This window comes from Oncorhynchus masou, chromosome 24, assembly GCF_036934945.1.
Source record: "Oncorhynchus masou masou isolate Uvic2021 chromosome 24, UVic_Omas_1.1, whole genome shotgun sequence".
Lineage (NCBI taxonomy): Eukaryota > Metazoa > Chordata > Actinopteri > Salmoniformes > Salmonidae > Oncorhynchus > Oncorhynchus masou.
Genome location: NC_088235.1, coordinates 106,221,023 through 106,236,917, shown reverse-complemented (window position 1 = coordinate 106,236,917; position 15,895 = coordinate 106,221,023).

The following is a 15,895-nucleotide window of genomic DNA, read 5'->3' as shown; positions in this document are numbered from 1 at the left end:
TGACCGAGAAACACACCACTGCAGAGAACAATCCATGTTTTTACAATTATAAACGAGTGGGTTCATTTGAATTATGCGGCAAAGACTGTTGAATAGATGTTGTTAGAGCAGCAGTGTCTTTCTTCATGTGAGGAATCCGACAACAACAAGAGGGTCGTTTTTCTAGTTTCCAGACTGGGCCCATGAAGCGCCCAGACAGTCTGTGCTTTGATCCTGAATAGAGTGAGCCTTTGTGGGCTCCACACTGCAGGGGAAACCTCAGTCTTCTGAGCCCAGCCAGGATACTTTCAACCAGGGATAGAGAGAGAGACTGGAGAGGGGAGGTTTGTCTTGCCTTCCCTGGGAGAATTCAGACCAGAGGAATTTACTTTTATATGCATCCCTCGTTCTCATAGTAAATCAAGTTACAGAAAACAAGTGGACCTGATGATTTTGGGCTGGCTCTTCTTCTAGGGTGAGAAAACCACACTTCTCCTGTAAACACTCTCAGCATGCTGTCTGTCTGTCTGTCTGTCTGTCTGTCTGTCTGTCTGTCTGTCTGTCTGTCTGTCTGTCTGTCTGCCTGTCTGCCTGCCTGCCTGCCTGCCTGCCTGTCTGCCTGTCTGTCTGCCTGCCTGTCTGTCTGTCTGTCTGCCTGTCTGTCTGCCTGCCTGCCTGCCTGTCTGCCTGCCTGCCTGCCTGCCTGCCGAAGGGCGGTGGTTTAATCTCATTCTGCTCCATCAGCTCAAAGGGCAGGGATTGGTTACACATACTTTTTATAGGTCCCGTGGACATGTGATATTGAGCAACGTGGTTTCTGCCAGGGTATCAAGTGCTGCTGACATGAAGCTATAATCCAGGCCAAACAAACAGTGACAAATTACAGCATCCTGACTGGCAGCCAAGAGTGGTCAGGCAGTTCAGAGTTACTCGTCTCTTCTCTAGCCTCTCTTTATTGTATTGGAAGAGAGTTGCTGTACTGTAAACACTGTTAACACTCTCAGTATGGTTTTACTTTTTCTGAAAAAGCCACTGAGCACAAACTGGAATCAGCGTTGTTTCAACGTATTTTGTCAACATATTGTGATGTGGATTCCACGTGTAAAAAATGTATTGGATTTTTTTTAAAGTAAACTTAAACTGTTGAGGGTGAAATTTCAACCACAGGATGATCATCTTTGTATCAAATGTTCAACATAAACATACCTTGTATAAAATATGTTTAATTTCTACCTTTGAAACAACGTCACATCCTCAAAGTTATATAGACTATCAGAAAAAATAATAGGCTGGGCAGCACCTCCTACTGGAGAGCTGATCTCCTACAGCACCTCCTACTGGAGAGCTGATCTACCTACAGCACCTCCTACTGGAGAGCTGATCTACCTACAGCACCTCCTACTGGAGAGCTGATCTACCTACAGCACCTCCTACTGGAGAGCTGATCTACCTACAGCACCTCCTACTGGAGAGCTGATCTACCTACAGCTATTCATTTGGTCTCCCATCCAAGGTTTTAATCAAGCCCGACCTATAGCTTAGTTTTGATACTGACTACTACCAATGCGCAAGATTTGGTTAATTCCAAATACAATCTACAAGTAAAGCATTAATATGTTAGATTCACGTTTCCATCACAACCAAAAATCTAATTAAAGAATTGGACTAAATCAAATAAAACTTTATTTAAGGTGCATTTAAAGTGTGATAAGATTAGATTTTATCCTATTGTTTTACTTAGATTTTTGGTTGAGTTGGAGACATGACTCTAATATATCAATTATTAATTTGTAGACAAACTGGATATTGAATTGTGTTTGGTTGTCAATGCAGCCAAATGTCAACATTTGAAATAGATTTATCTTCTGCTTGGATATTTGGTTCCATCTGTACAATTGACTTAGTCTGGCTTTAATTACAGTTTGTCAACAAGTGAATCATTTATATGTTGGATTCACGTCTCCATCTCAACCAAAAATGTAAGTTAAAGAATATAACTAAATCTAATCTAATCAAGCTTGAAATGCACTTTAAATAAAGTTTGATTTGATGTAGTCCTATTCTTTAACTTTGAGTCTTGGTTGAGATGGAGACGTGAACATCAACATATCAATTATTCATTTGTAGACTAACTGGAATTAAAACTGGAGTAAATCAGTGGCACAAAAGACACTTATCCTTGGTTGAAAACCTGGGAATTCAACAATCTTCTGGTTGTCATTTTGAGTGGATGAATAAAGTTTGAAATCTCAACCAAATATTACCCAAATGTGTCACGGTCGTCCTCCTCTTCATCTGAAACAAGGGATGGCTGGCTGCATTGGAGCCAAACGTGTGATGTACTCTATTACATTTACATTTAAGTCATTTAGCAGACGCTCTTATCCAGAGCGACTTACAAATTGGTGAATTCACTCTATGACTGGGACATATGAACCTCAGGTTGATTCATGCTTGGTTGGGTAACAGAGGGCTAGCGTGTTCTAGCCTGCAGCAGGAGGAAGGACTAAGAGAGGGCTAGCGTGTTCTAGCCTGCAGCAGGAGGAAGGACTAAGAGAGGGCTAGCGTGTTCTAGCCTGCAGCAGGAGGAAGGACTAAGAGAGGGCTAGCGTGTTCTAGCCTGCAGCAGGAGGAAGGACTAAGAGAGGGCTAGCGTCTTCTAGCCTGCAGCAGGAGGAAGGACTAAGAGAGGGCTAGCGTGTTCTAGCCTGCAGCAGGAGGAAGGACTAAGAGAGGGCTAGCGTGTTCTAGCCTGCAGCAGGAGGAAGGACTAAGAGAGGGCTAGCGTGTTCTAGCCTGCAGCAGGAGGAAGGACTAAGAGAGGGCTAGCGTGTTCTAGCCTGCAGCAGGAGGAAGGACTAAGAGAGGGCTAGCGTGTTCTAGCCTGCAGCAGGAGGAAGGACTAAGAGAGGGCTAGCGTGTTCTAGCCTGCAGCAGGAGGAAGGACTAAGAGAGGGCTAGCGTGTTCTAGCCTGCAGCAGGAGGAAGGACTAAGAGAGGGCTAGCGTGTTCTAGCCTGCAGCAGGAGGAAGGACTAAGAGAGGGCTAGCGTGTTCTAGCCTGCAGCAGGAGGAAGGACTAAGAGAGGGCTAGCGTGTTCTAGCCTGCAGCAGGAGGAAGGACTAAGAGAGGGCTAGCGTGTTCTAGCCTGCAGCAGGAGGAAGGACTAAGAGAGGGCTAGCGTGTTCTAGCCTGCAGCAGGAGGAAGGACTAAGAGAGGGCTAGCGTGTTCTAGCCTGCAGCAGGAGGAAGGACTAAGAGAGGGCTAGCGTGTTCTAGCCTGCAGCAGGAGGAAGGACTAAGAGAGGGCTAGCGTGTTCTAGCCTGAAGCAGGAGGAAGGACTAAGAGAGGGCTAGCGTGTTCTAGCCTGAAGCAGGAGGAAGGACTAAGAGAGGGCTAGCGTGTTCTAGCCTGCAGCAGGAGGAAGGACTAAGAGAGGGCTATAGCGCAGCAGGGTTGGGGTCAATTCCATTTCAATTTAGTCAGTTCAGGAAGTTCAGGAAGTAGTCCTAAACTAAAATTCTAATTTCCTAATTGAAAAGCTATGACCTTAATCTTACAGGGCAGCCTTAGCCCCAGAGCTTTCCTCTGATCCACACAGGGCACCACAGGTCAAAGGTTACACAGGATGTACATGCATGTTCATATCGTGAATCTGCCAGTTCATGAAAGAAGCCTCTATGACCACAGTGCAGTGTGGGTGAATAAAGACGTCTGGCACTCGGGGGAAACAAGAGTCATTACTTTCCAGCTGCTGTAATCTCAAGGAGGTGGTGTTTCAGCCACAAAGCCTTCTTCAGCATCAGTCAGCATAAACACGTGGTCATGTTGGTCTCATCAGACAGAGCCCTGTATGTTACAGGCACCATGTTAATGTCTTTTTTACAGTGAGAAATACAGAAGCCCTAATCCCCGAGGGAGTCCTCCTCGTTTCTACATGCGCCCTGTCTTCTCAGTTTAGGCCTCTTCTTTTCATCACAAAGCATCACAAGCTGCTCTGGTTGTACTGTGGTTGTATGTGTTTATACTGTGGTTGTACTGTGATTATACTGTGGTTGTATGTGGTTATCCTGTGGTTGTACTGTAGTTGTACTGTGATTATACATACTGTGGTTGTATATGGTTGTACTGTGGTTGTATATGTGTGTACTGTATGTGTGCGTACTGTGGTTGAATGTGTGTGTACTGTGGTGTACTATGGTGTACTGTACTGTGGTTGTATATGTGTGTGCTGTGGTTGTATGTGTGTGTACTGTGGTTGTATATGTGTGTACTGTGGTTGTATGTGTGTGTACTGTGGTTGTACTGTGGTTGTATATGTGTGTACTGTGGTTGTATGTGTGTGTACTGTGGTGTACTATGGTGTACTGTACTGTGGTTGTACTGTGGTTGTATATGTGTGCACTGTGGTTGTATGTGTGTGTACTGTGGTTGTACTGTGGTTGTACTTTGGTTGTATGTGGTTGTACTGTGGTTGTATATGTGTGTACTGTGGTTGTATGTGTGTGTACTGTGGTTGTACTGTGGTTATATGTGGTTGGTTGGACTGTGGTTGTATTGCGGTTGTATGTGGTTGTACTGTGGTTGTATATTTGTGTACTGTGGTTGTATGTGTGTGTACTGTGGTTGTACTGTGGTTATATGTGGTTGTATGTGGTTGGTTGGACTGTGGTTGTACTGTGGTTGTATGTGTGTGTACTGTATGTGTGCGTACTGTGGTTGTATGTGTGTGTACTGTGGTTGTATGTGTGCGTACTGTGGTTGTATGTGTGTGTACTGTGGTGTACTATGGTGTACTGTACTGTGGTTGTCCTGTGGTCGTATGTGTGTGTACTGTGGTTGTATGTGTGTGTACTGTTGTTGTATGTGTGTGTACTGTGGTTGTATCTGTGTGTACTGTGTGCATACTGTGTGTGTGTGTGTCCATGTAAATGTGTGAAGTCCAATAGCAAAAACCAAAGCCACATTTCCATTCTCCTCTCTTAACACAGCTGGAGGCCAACAGCAGTGGCGACCAACAGTGGAGGGGAAATTACATGTGCAAGTGCATGCATTAATTCACTCTAATTTAGTATAACAAACACCTACTTTAATTACACTGCGAAAGGTTTAACAGTGGAACCACCAGATTAGATTAAAAGGAAGGGCGAGAGAGAGAGAGAGAGAGAGAGAGAGAGAGAGAGAGAGAGAGAGAGAGAGAGCGAGAGAGCGAGAGAGAGAGAGAGAGGAGAGAGAAAATAATGTGCTATTCTGCTAGTGTATTCTCTGTGAAAAATGTGGAGCCAGCTCATAGGCCGTATACAATATTTTGTTCTCTGAGCCCCTGGAAGCCCCATCCCTCATGCTGGTTGTTCTCTGAGCCCCTGGAAGCCCCATCCCTCACGCTGGTTGTTCTCTGAGCCCCTGGAAGCCCCATCCCTCATGCTGGTTGTTCTCTGAGCCCCTGGAAGCCCCATCCCTCATGCTGGTTGTTCTCTGAGCCCCTGGAAGCCCCATCCCTCACGCTGGTTGTTCTCTGAGCCCCTGGAAGCCCCATCCCTCATGCTGGTTGTTCTCTGAGCCCCTGGAAGCCCCATCCCTCATGCTGGTTGTTCTCTGAGCCCCTGGAAGCCCCATCCCTCATGCTGGTTGTTCTCTGAGCCCCTGGAAGTCCCATCCCTCATGCTGGTTGTTCTCTGAGCCCCTGGAAGCCCCATCCCTCATGCTGGTTGTTCTCTGAGCCCCTGGAAGCCCCATCCCTCATGCTGGTTGTTCTCTGAGCCCCTGGAAGCCCCATCCCTCATGCTGGTTGTTCTCTGAGCCCCTGGAAGCCCCATCCCTCATGCTGGTTGTTCTCTTAGCCCCTGGAAGCCCCATCCCTCATGCTGGTTGTTCTCTGAGCCCCTGGAAGCCCCATCCCTCATGCTGGTTGTTCTCTGAGCCCCTGGAAGCCCCATCCCTCATGCTGGTTGTTCTCTGAGCCCCTGGAAGCCCCATCCCTCATGCTGGTTGTTCTCTGAGCCCCTGGAAGCCCCATCCCTCATGCTGGTTGTTCTCTGAGCCCCTGGAAGCCCCATCCCTCATGCTGGTTGTTCTCTGAGCCCCTGGAAGCCCCATCCCTCATGCTGGTTGTTCTCTGAGCCCCTGGAAGCCCCATCCCTCATGCTGGTTGTTCTCTGAGCCCCTGGAAGCCCCATCCCTCATGCTGGTTGTTCTCTGAGCCCCTGGAAGCCCCATCCCTCATGCTGGTTGTTCTCTTAGCCCCTGGAAGCCCCATCCCTCATGCTGGTTGTTCTCTTAGCCCCTGGAAGCCCCATCCCTCATGCTGGTTGTTCTCTGAGCCCCTGGAAGCCCCATCCCTCATGCTGGTTGTTCTCTGTGCCACTGGAAGCCCCATCCCTCATGCTGGTTGTTCTCTGAGCCCCTGGAAGCCCCATCCCTCATGCTGGTTGTTCTCTGAGCCCCTGGAAGCCCCATCCCTCATGCTGGTTGTTCTCTGAGCCCCTGGAAGCCCCATCCCTCATGCTGGTTGTTCTCTGAGCCCCTGGAAGCCCCATCCCTCATGCTGGTTTCAATTCCACAACCTTTCAGATCACAGCATAATGAGGCAAAATGGCTCGCACATTATGCCCCGAGTCCACAAATCATTTTTCCACCCAACCAATTTACTCTCATGATTAAACCAGAGTCAGAGAGGGGAGCCAGGCAAGGCCGTATTGTGGAGTGTGTGTGTTTAAACCACAGGTCTGGGGAGCCATCCAGTGTGTGTGTGTGTGTGTGTGTGTGTGTGTGTGTGTGTGTGTGTGTGTGTGTGTGTGTGTGTGTGTGTGTGTGTGTGTGTGTGTGTCTGTGTGTGTGTGTGTGTGTGTGTGTGTGTGTGTGTGTTGATGCGAGTGAGGGGGCACAGAAACATGACCCGGTGCTGGAGCCATTAGTTGTTCTATTAAATCTCAGGGGAGTTGAAAAGACGAACTTTAACGGGAGGTATTTCCTGGCTCTTGATCTTGGAAGGCAGAACTCATTTCTGCCGGTGGGGGATCAGCCTTCAAAACAAGTTTCAGTTCGATGCCAACTATTGTATCTATGGTGTGTATTCTTTTTTTTTGGGGGGGGGGTAGAGAGAGAGAAAGAGAAAGACCACTAGTGCATTATTTTGAGGTGAGAGTGGGTGTCTGGTTGGAGGGGACTCAGAGGTCCACAGCCAAAAGCTTTCTCAGCCATTCGTTACATCCCCTCTCCTCTCCACTCCCGTCTCCCCTCTTCTCTCCCCACTCCACTCCCCCTCTCCACTTCCACCTCTCCTCTCTCCCCACTCCTCTGCCCTCTCTCCACTCCCCTCTCTTCTCTTCCCTCTCCACCCCTCTCTCTTCTCTCCACTCCCCTCTCTTCTCTCCCTTCTCCACCCCCCCTCTCTCCTCTCCCTCTCTCCACCCCTCTCTCTTCTCTCCCCTCTCCACTCCCCCGCTCTCCTCTCCTCCCTCCACTCCCACACAGGTTGAAAGTGTCTAAGAATCGTGGGTTGGGGAAGACAAGGACCACTAGTGCATTAGTTTGATGTGAGAGTGGGTGTCTGGTTGGAGAGGACTCAGAGGACCACAGCCAAAAGCTTTCTCAGCCATTCGTTATATCCCCTCTCCCCTCCCCTCTCCCCTCCGTTATCCTCAGCCCTCTTTCCACTCTCCTCTCCCCCCCTCCACTCTCCTCTCCCGTATCCCCACTTCCCCTCCCCACCTCTCCACTCCCCTATCCCCTATCCTATGTCCTCTTTCCACTCTCCTCTCCCCCTCTCCTATCCCAACTCCCTCTCCTATCCCCACTCCCCTCTATCCCCACTTCCCCTCTCCATTCTCCCATCCCCACTCCCCCATCCTATGCCCTCTTTCCACTCTCCTCTCCCCCTCTCCTATCCCCACTCCCTCTCCTATCCCAACTCCCTCTCCTATCCCCACTTCCCCTCTCCTATCCCCCCTCCCCCTCTTCCCTAGCCCCACTCCCCTTCTCCACTCCCCCCTCCCCTATCCCCACTCCCCCTCTCCTCTCCCCCTCTCCTCTCCCCCTCCCTCTCCTCTCCCCCTCTCCTCTCCCCCTCTCCTATCCCCTCTCCCCCTCTTCCCAAGCCCCACTCCCCCTCTCCACTCCCCTCTCTCCTCTATCCCCACTTCCCCTCTCCTCTCCCCCTCTCCTATCCCCCTCCCCCTCTCCCCCTCTTCCCTAGCCCCACTCCCCTTCTCCACTCCCCCTCCCCTATCCCCACTCCCCCTCTCCTCTCCCCTCTCTCCTTTCTTCATTCAACTCCTCTCCTCCCTTCACTCCCACACTAGGAGAAAGAGGGTGAAACAGAGTGAAAGAGGTTGAAAGTGTCTGTATGAATCTTGTGTTGTTCTCTGGTTTCTTTTTGGAGCCTCTCAGAGCTCCTTACGCTTGAGGAGGTAGTTTGGAGGTGGTATTGACTGTGAGGAAAACAGGATGTGAGACCACACTAAAAGGAGTTTATGGCGGAGGAGGGACATTGTTCAGGCGTGTTCCTAGCCTTGTATACAAGGAGAACGTTGAAACACCCCAGTGGTTAAGATGTGAGGGGAGGTTTATTGGACTCACATGGGTGACATTTTTTGTCAAAACCTAATAGCAACTTGCTCCTCATTCAGGCTGACTGCTCCAGGCAAAAGGCATAATGAGTACCAAAGTAATTCTGCTAAAGTGTTGTGATATTTTTTATGGGGCATGTCCTTGATAGTAACTTGTTGAGCAATATTTCAAAAGTGATAATTATGTGTAGAGGTCAAACAAATCTTTTGATTATACCTCACAATAGCCTAGTCGCAATCATTATCACACAATTTGTGGTGTGGTGCATGACTTCTCCACCATGTCAATAAAAAAAGTGAACCAGTCCTTGCAACTATGTGAGTGGTTATCTTCGGTTCCACAGGCAGGACTACAGGCCTACAGCCAGGTCAGTGTTTGACACCTCTGGGGCCAAAGGTTGCATGTTGAAATCCAGTGACAGAAAGTTGATTTTTAGATTTTTGTTTAAAGCCTATGCCTATCCCAAATCTTGACCCTTACCTTAACCATTTGGCCCTAATGCCTAACCTTTCAGAGTTCAGAGATGGGAATGGGCACAAGCACCTGCCTCTGGTGTCAAAGGTTACATGTTTGAATTGGCTACAAAAAAGTAGTATTTGAGACTTTTGTTTTAAGCCTATCCCAAACATGAACCCTTACTTTAACCATTCTGAGTTAACCCTAAACATTCTGAGTTAACTCTAACCATTCTGAGTTAACCCTAACCATTCTGAGTTAACACTAACCCCAACCTTAACCATTCTGAGTTAACCCTAACCATTCTGAGTTAACCCTAACCCTAACATTAACCCTAACCCTAACCATTCTGAGTTAACACTAACCTTAATATTTCAAAGTTAATGCCTAAACTTAACCCCTAAATACTTTGAAATGTGACGTTTGGGAAACATGGACAAACGTCTATTTCTGAAGTGAGATAGTGAGAGCTTGTTGGGCTGCAGCAGCACAGTGGTGGGAAAGCCTCCACGAACATCACTCTGTATGAAGCTCGGCATAGGGACCGCATGGGACACAGCAGCCAAACTCATTTGAAGCAAGTTGATGGATTTTATGAACTAAGCTGTGAAATATGACTTTAATAATAGTTACAAATGGCACGTAGCACAGCAGTCTGGGCCTGGAGCAGGGAGGGATTCGGAGGAATAGTATGGTGTGTGGAAATAAAAAAAGTCTGATTCATTCCTCCACCCAGTCCCACCAGCACCGCACCGCCACCTTGGCAAAGCCTGTTAATGAAATGTGAAAATATTTGTGGCGCGTCGACTATGGGCACGGCTAAACCCTGCTCCATAAACTCATGATTAAACTACTGTCCCCACAGTGTGGGCCTAATTCTATAAAGATACTCTGCTTTGGTTTGGTGGTAGGCGGCCTCGCTGCGTTAGAGCCCAGAGACGAGCAGACAGACGGAGACACAGGGTGCCAACGACCAACCGCGTCTGTAGGAGAGATTTAACGGGTACCGCGGGCGACACAAGGCTTCTGCCCTGGCTTCGCCCCACTTTTGCTTCACAAGACCTGCGGTTAGATTTGAAAAGAGCCCAAATAAGAAACTGAAGTTAAAAGTGGAGGCTGTGATATGTGTTTTTATTGACACCATATTTACAAAGTGTGAGAGACCAAAAATATTGTCATTCAAAATTGCACTGACATTTTGTCACACCCTGACCATAGTTTGCTTTGTATGTTTCTATGTTTTGGTTGGTCAGGGTGTGAGCTGAGTGGGGATTCTATGTTTCATGTCTAGTTTGTCTAGTTCTATGTTTGGCCTGATATGGTTCTCAATCAGAGTCAGGTGTGAGTCATTGTCTCTGATTGGGAACCATATTTAGGTAGCCTGTTTGGTGTTGGGTTTTGTGGGTGATTGTTCCTGTCTTGTGTTAGTTTGCACCAGTTTAGGCTGATTTGGTTTATTGTTTTTGTATTGATTCGTGTTTCATTAAACATGAATCTCAATAGCCACGCCGCATTTTGGTCCGACTCTCCTTCACATAATGTCACGCCTTTTGGTCTTAGTATTTTGTGTTTTAGTTAATTAGTTGGTCAGGCCAGGGTGTGACATGGGTTTATGTTTGTTGTATTTCTTAGTGGGGTTTTTTAGTTATTGGGATTGTGGCTGATTAGTGGTGTGTGTTGCATAGGTTTGGCTGCCTGAGGCGGTTCTCAATCAGAGTCAGGTGATTCTCGTTGTCTCTGATTGGGAACCGTATTTAGGTAGCCTGGGTTTCACTTTGTATTTCGTGGGTGATTGTTCCTGTCTCTGTGTTAGTGTTCACCAGACAGGCTGTATAGGTTTTTTCACGTTCCGTTTGTTGTTTTGTATTTATAAGTTATTTCGTGTATCGTCATTTGTTCCATTAAAAACATGAGTAACCAACACGCTGCATTTCGGTCCGACTTTCTTTCGACAAACGAAGAACGCCATTACACATAAAGAAAGCCGTTACACATTTATCCACGACATTACAGTTAGGCACCGATGATGTGTTTTATGTTTCAGTAATAAATAAAAGGGATTAACTTGATTTATTAATACATTTGGAAAACCCACAAATATTAAAATATTACCTCAAAATATACATTTTCTTCAGAAAAATTAGTCTCACTGTGGCATATACTCTTGTGAATTTTGTCAAATGTCTTTCAATGATTCTTGTGAAGACAATAACAAAATTGTACTGTATAAAGTATGTATAAACACACAGTGCAGCATCTGAACTGCACACATTTTCAATGAGAAACTAGAATTGAAGGACTCCACCACTGGCAGTCAGTGCCTGGGAAAGAGTTAAGGGATGTTGTTCATTGTCACATGACATTACGAATACAGACAGAACCTGATACCCCCCCCCCCCCCCCCCCTTTTCTCCCCAAAACTCCCCCCATCCCGCCAGCTAGAACCCCCAACCCTACACATCTTGTCTGCAGATGTGGCGAAACCACAAACACTTCAAAGTGCCTCCCCTCAGACCAGCACCCTACCCTGACGCCAACTGTAAATGTCCTGGACACGGCGCACGGAAAATATTAATCCCCCTTGACTCTCTCTGCTCGCAACGTCCAGACAGACATCTAAAAAACCCACAAACCCCCACAAAAACACTTAATGAGTCATCATCCTGCACCGTACAATTCAGGCAACCACAGCAACAAAGGAAGTAGTCATCTCTGTTGTTGTCCGCAGGATAGTTACCCTTTCCAGTCATCACATTATCAGACGCTTACCTGGCTGGCCTAATGGAGGGGAACCATGTTGAGCTACAGAAACCTGACGGCTGGTTGATATTACACCGATGACTGGATGATATTACACCGATGACTGGATGATATTACACCGATTGGTTACGAGAGTGAATTAAAGAGAGATCTAGGGAGAGAGAATTAGAAGTGAACGAAAATGGGGGAATCAGAGTCAGAGACAGGGAAAAGGAGAGAAAGAAAGATGGAGAAGGGAGAGAGAGAGAGATATATAAAGAAACAGGACTTTCCAGATGGATGTGTTTGTGAATTGTTTTAGGAGAGAGGGTCTCAAGGCCTTTCCTCCAAAACCTCCCATGACTCTGTCAGATAATTGTATAATTGCTTGGGGCCCCTAAATAGCTCAATCACACAGAGCTATACTGTAGAGAGTGGTGGGCTGGAGCCCCATGCCTTACTACACTATGAGGTTGCCTCCCCCTGTTCCCCTCTCCCTGTCCCCCTGAGCTCGCTGTGTTTCTCATGGAAGATGAAATACACTCTGTTCCTCCCAAGGGGTTCTGGGAAAGGGGAAATGTGGCAATGGTCTCCTCTGATTGGCCATTCTGGAGAACTTTGACCAGCTAAGCAAAGAAAATAATATCCCCCCTCTCTCACCGCCGGCCTAACCATCGCAACGGGAGGATGAGGTCGGGGAAGAGGAGAGATGGAGAGAGAAGAATGAGGCTCTCTCATTTAAAGACTGGTGCTATTGGACAGCTGAAATCTTTTGTTCTGGGAAAAGGGTTGCCAGACATTGTATCCCACTGTGAGTGTTTTTCATGGATGATCCTCAATGTTGAGGCTTTATATGACAGTTTGTTCCACCCCTGGGAAGCAGTGGTCGGGATAAGGTCCAAAACTATGATCCATTATTACTCTGTGTTCTTCACACACATGCACACAGCACACGCATACACACAGCACACAGTCACAAATTGATTGGCTGAACTCTGTGACTGAGTGAGAGAGGGACTCTGGGCTAATGTGCGCATGCACGCGTGAGTGTGTGTGTGCGTGTGTGTGTGTGTGTGTGTGGCTGTGCATGTATGGGTGCTCATGTGCTTTGGAATAGTTGGAGGTGTGTGTGTGTTGTGTGGCAGTCCTCCAGGAGTTGGATGGATGAGGTGTGAGCCTGGCTTTATTCTCCTGGCTGTGACAGAGGAGCAGCCAAGGCTTAGGGCAGGGACCCACATGTTTCCCTCTCTCACCATCTCTCATGCTGACTGAGTGAGCGGAGGAGGCAAACAGTGACTTAACCTCATTAGCTACGAAAACTACTCTGTGGATTTGTTTTCAATTAGTCTAATTTAAGCCCCATCCAAATCTACACATCCCCATATTGGATAAGAGGGGTCTGCTCTGCCTGAGTGTGATCGTAAATGTTTTGGAATAGAGACACAATTATAATCCTATGTCATATGCCATGTTTGCATGGTAGAGAGCTGCATTGAGGTATTTAATCTGTTTAATCTATTGCGGTATTTCAACTCTTTCCCATTGTCGTATAAACTCATAGAACAGTGTGCGGTTTGGTTGAAACCTACTGCTTCCACCAGGGAGACTCAATGTCTTATTCCCTTGTGAAAAAAACAGGATTCAAATGCTTTGAATCTGAACCTAAGTGTATGCATGGGCAGTAGTTTCTAAACAAAGACAATGTTTAAACATTACTATGGTAGTTTCAACTGAATGACAGTCAACTACAGTATGTCATTATGTTTGTATGTCTGTATATCATTATGTCACTATGTCACTATGTCTGTATGTCTGTATGTCATTATGTCACCATGTCTGTATGTCATTATGTCACTATGTCTGTATGTCTGCATGTCATTATGTCACATGTCTGCATGTCATTATGCTGTATGTCATTATGTCACTATGTCAGTATGTCTGTAGGTATGTATGTCACTATGTCTGTAGGTATGTATGTCATTATGTCTGTATGTCACTGTCTGTATGTCAATATGTCTGTATGTCACTATGTCATTATGTCTGTATGTCACTATGTCTGTATGTATGTATGTATGTATGTCTGTATGTATGTATGTCATTATGTCAGTATGTCTGTTTGTCAGTATGTCTGTTTGTCAGTATGTCTGCATGTCTGTATGTCTGTATGTCTGTATGTCTGTCTGTATGTCATTATGTCTATGTCATTATGTCTATTTGTCTGTATGTCTGTTTGTCAGTGTGTCTGCATGTCATTATGTCTGTATGTCTGTATGTCTATATGTCTGTATGTCTGTATGTCATTATGTCTGTATGTCTGTATGTCTGTATGTATGTATGTATGTCATTATGTCTGTATGTATGTATGTATGTCATTATGTCTGTTTGTCTTTTTGTCAGTATATCAGTCAGGTTTCAAGACTAGTCATTCAACTGAGACTGCACTTCTCTGTATCACGGAGGCGCTCCGCACTGTTAAAGCTAACTCTCTCTCCTCTGCTCTCATCCTTCTAGACCTATCGGCTGCCTTCGATACTGTGAACCATCAGATCCTCCTCTCCACCCTCTCCGAGTTGGGCATCTCCGGCGCGGCCCACGCTTGGATTGCGTCCTACCTGACAGGTCGCTCCTACCAGGTGGCGTGGCGAGAATCTGTCTCCTCGCCACGCGCTCTCACCACTGGTGTCCCCCAGGGCTCTGTTCTAGGCCCTCTCCTATTCTCGCTATACACCAAGTCACTTGGCTCTGTCATAACCTCACATGGTCTCTCCTATCATTGCTACGCAGACGACACACAATTAATCTTCTCCTTTCCCCCTTCTGATGACCAGGTGGCGAATCGCATCTCTGCATGTCTGGCAGACATATCAGTGTGGATGACGGATCACCACCTCAAGCTGAACCTCGGCAAGACGGAGCTGCTCTTCCTCCCGGGGAAGGACTGCCCGTTCCATGATCTCGTCATCACGGTTGACAACTCCATTGTGTCCTCCTCCCAGAGCGCTAAGAATCTTGGCGTGATCCTGGACAACACCCTGTCGTTCTCAACTAACATCAAGGCGGTGGCCCGTTCCTGTAGGTTCATGCTCTACAACATCCGCAGAGTACGACCCTGCCTCACACAGGAAGCGGCGCAGGTCCTAATCCAGGCACTTGTCATCTCCCGTCTGGATTACTGCAACTCCCTGCCTGTGCCATTAAACCCCTACAACTCATCCAGAACGCCGCAGCCCGTCTGGTGTTCAACCTTCCCAAGTTCTCTCACGTCACCCCGCTCCTCCGCTCTCTCCACTGGCTTCCAGTTGAAGCTCGCATCCGCTACAAGACCATGGTGCTTGCCTACGGAGCTGTGAGGGGAACGGCACCGCAGTACCTCCAGGCTCTGATCAGGCCCTACACCCAAACAAGGGCACTGCGTTCATCCACCTCTGGCCTGCTCGCCTCCCTACCACTGAGGAAGTACAGTTCCCGCTCAGCCCAGTCAAAACTGTTCGCTGCTCTGGCCCCCCAATGGTGGAACAAACTCCCTCACGACGCCAGGACAGCGGAGTCAATCACCACCTTCCGGAGACACCTGAAACCCCACCTCTTTAAGGAATAGGATAAAGTAATCCTTCTCACCCCCCCTTAAATGATTTAGATGCACTATTGTAAAGTGGCTGTTCCACTGGATGTCATAAGGTGAATTCACCAATTTGTAAGTCGCTCTGGATAAGAGCGTCTGCCAAATGACTTAAATGTAATGATGTAAATGTAGTATATCTGCATGTCATTATGTCTGTTTGTCTGTATGTCTGCAAGTCTGCATGTCATTATTTCATTATGTCTGTTTGTATGTCAATATGTCTGTAAGTCTGTTTGTCTTTTTGTCAGTATATCTGCATGTCATTATGTCTGTATGTCTGCATGTCATTATGTCTGTTTGTCATTATGTCTGTGAGAGTTTGTGTGGATAATATGGCCTTGGACATTTCAAAGCCAGCTACAGATTCTCCAGTTGTGAGTGAATGTGGGAGCAGATGTTTTTGTTTTTCACTTGATATTTTCTCATAAGGCATTTCACACTCTTGTTTCAATAAGAATGTGGTAAACTTCCAGTAATATTTGTAATAGTTTTTTTTTCTATAAGGGCTTAATACTTATATGTCTGTTGTC